Here is a 7,603-nt window from a genome sequence, read left to right on the forward strand (position 1 = left end):
TTGAAATTCTTCACAGATCTCTTACAAAAAGTATGTTTGTCCAGTTTAAACCTCATACACCATACATGAAAGAGTGGACCTATTTTTCAAATGCAGCGTGGATAATGTATCATAAAATGGTGCTTTGGAATCACTCTTTTCTGAATAAATAAAGACTTGAACAGCTTGTGGTGATCACTAATCAAGTGCTTCAAATAGTATGTCATACCCTCAGTTACAACTGGTGAAAACACAATATTCACAATTTGAATCAAGAGCAGGAGCAGGTTCCAATAACTGTTTCGTTTTTTCACAACATCACCAAAAATCAGAGCAGCATTTCTCACAAGACACCATGACTGAATTGCATTAAGTCCAAGATCCTCACTTTCATCCATCTTCAGTCCACTTGGTGTATTTTTTCTCTCAGTATAACCATAGTTAAAGCTTTGGATCCTGTTGACAATGTCTGTGACAATGATTCCAAAGACAGACACTTCTGGTTGACCAGGTGCTGAAAAGCAAGTTTCAGTTCATACTGCACTACACCTTCAAGCAAATCATGCATTATGTCAACTGCATAATTATCAGAGGTGTGTATTGTACAAGCATGTCTTTTTTACACTAAATGTTGAACCCGACACAGAATTTTCCTGTACAGCTGCACAATGTTTTGATTGGATTTCTATTGTACAAAAAACCATACCAGGGTCATCTTCAGTGAAGACAGTTTGTAACTCATCCTTACTGGTTAAACAAAATCTACAGCAATATGTAGCGCTGAAGGACTCAACAAAACCAAATAGTCCATGTAAACCTAGGTTATCACCTGTGACTTGGAACCTAGCAATGGTGAGTCTGAGGAAGGAATTTCAGGTCCTTTGTTTCAAGTGTTTTCAGATCATCAATGAGAGGCTTTAGTACATTATCAAATCCATATTTCTTCAAGCGGCACAACATGAATATTCATCAATACAGAATTATACTTTGGTGGCAGGTTTCTTAAGATAAAGTAAATACAACCAAGTTTGTGTATTCCTTTCTTTGAACCTAATGGATTTGCAATCTCAAACTCATCAAAATAAAGTTGAATCTGTAGAGCTGTTTTTTCTGACAAAACAAATGATAACTTTTGAAGTATGAACTATCACATATCTCTTTGTAAATGTAAACTTTCAAATATTTCATGGTTCTTGAAGATAGACTTTAGGGTTCCCAATATGGGAACATACACAAATTTATCTGTTAAAGGGATCTGACTGTAAACTCCTGTTGTTTGATCTCTGCGCATGTCAGACCGTACTCCCAGAACATATTCAACAGGTTCTACTATTTCCCACTTTTCCTCAAAGAAGTTCTGTCGTTTGACTCTTGTGTTCAAGACTGAGAAAGGATTTTGTAGTTGATCAAAACAGTTTTCCACCTTCTTTTCCAAATCTGTGTTTTGAATTTCTGAAGTACAGCTGAGAACTGCTTCTCTCGCTTGACTGTGAATGTCCTTCATAAGTACTTCCATGGACTCTACCATTGATTGGACTGTGCTCTCAGCAACACCAGATGCTTGTAACTGTGCTACAACAGAACCACACATGTTTAACACAAGACGATTGTCAACAGAGAGCTGGTTAGTAATTGGAGTGTCTGTACTCACTGCCTGAGAAGATATTATGGTGCTTCTTGTGTGACACAGGTGCAGGGTGAGCGGAGAGAAACAAACACTCTGCCCAACGACTCTGCTTCTCTATCTCTAGGGTGCGGAACATATTCAAGAGTGTCTGGTTAAACCGCTCTACGCTGCCGTTTCCCGCGGGGTGGTATGGTGTGGTATGGCTTTTAGCTATACCATAGGTCTCACAGAGCTGCCTCATTAATGCCGACTCGAAATTTGCCCCTTGGTCAGAATGAAAACGAGCAGGGCAACTGAATGGCTGAATCAGGTTAGTCCATAGTGCCCTTACTGTAGTCTGAGCAGTCTGATCACGGGTAGGAATCGCCCATGCAAAACGAGTAAACAAATCAGTGGCTACAAGGATATTCTGATAGGCATCGCCCAGCCGTCCTAGAGACAAGTAATCTATACCTACTACTTCAAGGGGGTAGGACACCGAAATGGGGTGCAGGGGAGCCCTAAGCTCCGACCCCCCTCTCTGCAGGCTGCAAGCGGCACAACCCTGATGAAGCTGCCGTATATTCCTCTCCATGCCTGGCCAATAGAAATGTTGCCTTATTCGGGACAGTGTCCAATCAACGCCAGCATGGGCAGCAGCTTCGTGAACCTTTCTCCAGACCTCTTGGCACCTAGAACTCGGACACACAACCTGGAGGCACTCTTCATACGTATGCTGATCGATCACACTCCGGCATAGTATGTCATCTTTTATTCTCAGTCTTTTCCACTGCTGTAGCAGTTACTGGGCTCTGGGGAGCAATGCTTGCCATTCTGCCCTTTGTGGCGCCACTCCTGCTTTCACATACCTTTTTATTGCTTGGATATCAGGGTCTTGTGCTTGCGCCTCTTGCCATTCCTTGCCAGCCCACGAGTCACTCCCTCCTTCAGGGCTCAGGATGACCGCTGCTGAGATGGTCTGCCCCTCTGTTACATCATTTTGCCTTGTGGGGACAGCAACTGGGAACCTGGAGAGAGCATCTGCATTTGCATTACTTTTACCTGGGTGATACTTTATGTCATAATCAAAGGATGCCAACTGTGCTACCCAGCGTTGTTCTACTGCACCCAGGCGAGCGGACTGGAGATGGGCCACAGGATTGTTATCAGTATACACAGTAAATTTCACACCAGTCAGGTAGTCCTTAAACTTTTCAGTCACTGCCCACTTTAATGCCAAAAGTTCCAGCTTAAATGAGCTATAATTAGCATCATTCTGTTCCGTGGGATGCAGGCTACGGCTGGCGTAGGCTATCACCCGCTCATGTCCGCCTTGAACTTGGGCCAGCACAGCTCCAAGCCCTAGACTGCTGGCATCCTTATAAACTTTAAAAGGGAGTGAGTAGTCGGCTTAAGCCAGAACAGGAGACTGAGTCAGAGCAGTTTTCAAGGTGTTAAATGAAGTCTGGCATTCAGGGGACCACTGTACCTTCCGGTTTTCAGACCGCTTGTCAACAGTCATTCCAGTCAACAGATGGTTTAATGGGCGTGCAATTTTGGCAAAATTGGGCACAAAACGCCTGTAGTAGCCTGCAAGCCCCAAAAAGGCTTATACTTGCTTGATGGTTGTAGGTGTGTGCCAGTCCAAAACCGCTTGGATCTTATCCGGGTCTGGTTTCACCCCACTCTTATCCACCACATGGCCCAAAAACTTTACCTCAGGCTTTTAAGAGCTTACACTTGTCGAGGCGCAGTTTTAGTCCATGCTGCCACAGCCTTCTAAACACCTCGTCCAAGTGCTGCAGATGAGAAGAAATTCAGCAGAGTAAATGATAATATCATCTAGATATACCAGCAAGAACTCAGTTAGGGGTCCACTCAGGCACTGCTGCATCAGCCGCTGAAAAGTAGCTGGTGCGTTACATAGTCCAAAAGGCATGCGGTCAAACTCATACAACCCCAGTGGTGTTGTGAAGGCTGTCTTTTCTCGGTCTTGTGGATCCATTTCAACCTGCCAATAACCACTGGACAGGTTGAGAGTGGAGAACCATTCTGCTTGGGTCAGGCTGGTCAGAGTCTCTTCAATCCTAGGCAGGGGGAAAGCACCTTTATGCGTCACTGCGTTCAGTTTTCTATAGTCGACACAGAATCTCCAGCTCCCATCCTTTTTCTTTACTAGGACAATGGGCGTGGCCCATGGGCTACAACTCTCTCTAATGATCCCCTTTTCCAACATATCCGAAAGGAGAGATCTCATTTCTTTATACATCATAGGAGGGAGTGGACGGTACCTCTCTTTGATGGGTGCAGCATCACCTGTGTGGATTTTATGCTGCACCAGGTCTGTGCATCCAAAATCTTCATCATGTCGGGCAAACACTTCCTGCCACTGACACAGCAAGGCTCGTAGTTCTCCCTGTTGCTCTGCAGACAAATCAGGCCGGTTAGCAAAGCCACTCACCTCCTTTGAGAGTTCCTGGTTGTCTGAGCCAACAGAAACGTCCACCAGGGCAACTTCCACAACAGAGTCCTCCTTTAGGGAAAGCTGCAACTCTCGGGGTCCATGAACATCAGCTTCATCCACATGGTACAGCCTCCCAAGCTTCTGGTAGCGCCCTAGCTTCAGTTGATAAGCATGGGGGTTACAGACTCTCAGTGGGACTCTACCTTTCTTTACCACTGCAATGGTCAGTGCGACTCCAACACTGTTGGCGTCTGGAAGTGCTTCCACCAAGGAACAGTAGTCTGCACCTCCAGGGCCCACCTTTGCCCAGCCCCAGACCAACACTTCGCTTTTTGGGGGTCAAAGGACTTCCTGTCTACTGGCAAGGCGTACATACCCCAAAAGCCCATCTGCAGCCATGGTAGCCTCGACACGCTGGCAGGTAGCAAAAGCATCTCTCCACTCTGGACGGCTCGTCCATTGCTGTAGAGGGAAAGCGCATGTTTTTGGCTTTTTAAACAGAGCATCCCAGCAGGCGGTCACAACATTCATACCAATAATAAGAGGTTGTGTACAATGTTCATCTTCAACTATCACCACTCCTCTTCCTTCTTCCTGGTACCTCTATGTCTTCTATCTTGAAATCTAATACTGCATAGTTAGTGTAGGGGATTCTAAGACCATTTGCTGCCGTTAACTGGAAATTTACAGGGGTGTGCCCAAGCTTAGCCTGGTGATAATGTTCTTCAAATAGGCTTTGCCTCATTAGCGTAACTTGTGATCCTGTGTCTAACAATCCTGACAGTTTCACTCCTTCCACCATTACGTCAATAGTTGGGCAACGTCCTATGAAAGCTTCAGTGGCCCCTCCTACCTCTGGTGCACTCACAACCCCTGCCACATGGGCCTCAGCAGCAGGGAGGTGTAGTTTAAAGCAGCGGGGCTGACAGCTGACCCTTTACAAACCCTGGCCATGTGTCCAGCCTCCTTACAACGACGGCAAATGAGCCTACCTTGATCATCCCATTGGTTACTTTCCACCTGTGACCTCGTGCGGTATCTCCTTGTCTGTGTTTGGGGTACGGGCACAGGTGCAGCGGGCTGGAGAAGTGGTTTGAGCTCTTTTAGCAACTCCTGTGCGAGGCTGCTCATCTGGGACTTCACATCCTCCAAAATCTCCTGCTTCAGGCTCTCCTTCCAGCTAGGCTGTTGGGGCGGCCTCGGAAATGACTGTGAGTTATTTACTGCTGTACATATTACCTCTCTCTGGTGGCGGCCATGCTCCACATCCAGCAGTAAAGCCTCTTTTCTCACTGCGGCAAAGTCTTCGTCTGGATGCCTGCGAGCATAGCGTCTCAGAGCCTGGGCCAATGGTCCCTCTTGTAACCCCAGTAGTAGTTGGTCCTGGAGTGCCATATCAGAGGGGGCATCATCTGGGTCGTGCAGCCGCAACCTGTGATACAACTCCTGCAACCAGAGAATGAATGTTTGGATGGGTTTTTGTGCACAACTAAAAAACTGCGACCTTAAAATGGGCAGAGGGACGTGATCACCATACAGTGAGTCCAAAAATGCAAAAATCTTATTAACACAATCCTTCTCATCATCCTCTAAAACACTGACTTGCTGTTTAGCTTCTCCGGCTAAAGCTCCCAGAACAATATCAACTTTTTTAGCCTCTGTTAGCTCCTGGGCACCAAGCAACCCCTGAATTTGCTCCTTCCACTCACTGTAGCTTAAATCACCTCCTGGCCCTTTAAATTTTGGGAGCCAGGGAGCACCAGGGTACACAGGCATCATCATCATCCTTTTGACGTTGTTTTCCTGCTCAACCAAACTGCTCTCAAACCCGTATCCTGCCGACAATGCCAAAAAATTCTTATGTGACACGGGTGGAGAGCGAGCAGGGTGAGCGGAGAGAAACAATGCCAAATGGTGGTGGAAAGAACTTTTATTCCTCCAACCCAAACAGAATTGTAATGGTAACAACAGGAAACAAATTAAAATCAGGGGGCTAAAGTCCTGGGAAAATAATAAACAAGGTTCGGAGGTCCAGGTGAAGCAGCGCAGTCCGGGTAGTTGTTACAGCCGTCACTCCCACCGTGGACTTCTGGAAAAAGAAGGGAGATTTCTGCCAGTACTCTGTGTCTGTAACCTCTACCACCACAGGCTTCCCTTGACAAGGGTTGCTAAAGGTGCAGTCGATACTTTCGCGCCAGGCCTCCTGCTCTGCCTCTGCATGTCTTTCACGTAGCAGCCCCTTCCTTTTGTTGTGTGGCAGCTTCTCCACGGTACTCCAGCCCTCATCCACTTCTCGGTCTCCTGCGCACTGCTTCCAGCCTCCTTTACCTACTGTTGCCAGTTACTTCCCTCTTCTGCTGTCACCAGATCCCCTTTATTTCCAGGTGCTGCCCTCTGGCTGGCTCACGCTGGCTGCTGATAGGCCCATCAATTTGTCACAGGTGGGAGTCATTTCTCCCCAATCAGTCTGTATGCCAAAGGTGAGTGAACTTGCATCCAATTAAAACCAGATCAAAACCAAGTAAAAAACCATGCAATGAATAAAACCACACTAGATAAAACCATGCAAAAAATACAAATAAAAACTGTATAAAAACAGCAAATAAAAGGAAAACCTCTAAACATATAAAAAACAGAATGTTCACTTCCAACCCTGTCACATCTGAACCCCAAATAAGTGCAAAATGAAGAAATACATCCTGGCTGTCCACATTTCAAACGTAATGTGTTTCCAGGATACAAACTATGGAGAAGTCTTAAATGCTGACAAAGCAGTGCAGAACATTTGTGGCAGACCTTACAGAGGAAGCAAACAAACATATTTGCATCCAAGGACATTTATCACCTTAAGTGTTGCTGTGAAAAAATCTTACTCGGAGTTCCTTGACTCTGGGATTTTCTTTGGCACATCCCACGTCAATGTAAAACACTGTGGTTTGGATGAATGTGTAGAAGTTGTAGAGGGATTGGTGGTAGTTGACACTGAAGATGAAGTGTGCTTTGAAGAGCTCATCAAAAGCAGCCAGTGATGTCTGTGCCTTGCAAGGAATGGCCTTGTTGTCAATGATGATATAGTACCTTTCAATGTTGCTCTTCTGTTCACCAACACACAGGAGGAAGGGCTGTCCTGGCTGCACACTTTCAAGGAAAGTTTCAACACTGGCCCCAATCTACAACAACACAAAGAGGAACCATGAGAAAACAATGAAGTGTAGCATCATCTAACAAGACGTTAAATGTGCAGGAGTGTCAAATAACTGCACAAAACTTACCCCCCGAAATCTCACAACATGGTAAACAGCTTGATAGGAGCTCATTTTGGCACTCTTCTTGTGGCCTTTGGAGGTAGAGGGCAGTAGGTGAACCAAGAGTAGAATGCTTGACAGGTCACTGTTGACGCCTAGCAGCAAAGCAGAAACAAATCAGAAATAATAAAATATCTGATTTATTTCAAATGTAAAGAGAATAATATGCCAAACTTACCAGCGCTGTCTGACTTTTGATGCGCAGACAAGAGGTCTTGAACATGATCATTAGAAGTCAGGTTCTCACAG

The 7,603-nt window shown here is 45.7% G+C and overlaps 1 long non-coding RNA gene across 1 annotated transcript in view; it reads right to left on the reverse strand.

The window, feature by feature from the left end:
- The window catches only part of LOC121650735, a 69,273-nt gene extending 68,291 nt beyond the window's left edge, over nucleotides 1-982 (reverse strand). Inside the window, exon 1 of the long non-coding RNA XR_006012325.1 lies at nucleotides 966-982. This is a non-coding gene — a long non-coding RNA (uncharacterized LOC121650735). The remainder of the gene's footprint in view (nucleotides 1-965) is intronic.
- Nucleotides 983-7,603: the final 6,621 nt, after the last annotated feature.

This window comes from Melanotaenia boesemani, chromosome 12 (genome assembly GCF_017639745.1).
Source record: "Melanotaenia boesemani isolate fMelBoe1 chromosome 12, fMelBoe1.pri, whole genome shotgun sequence".
Taxonomy (NCBI): domain Eukaryota; kingdom Metazoa; phylum Chordata; class Actinopteri; order Atheriniformes; family Melanotaeniidae; genus Melanotaenia; species Melanotaenia boesemani.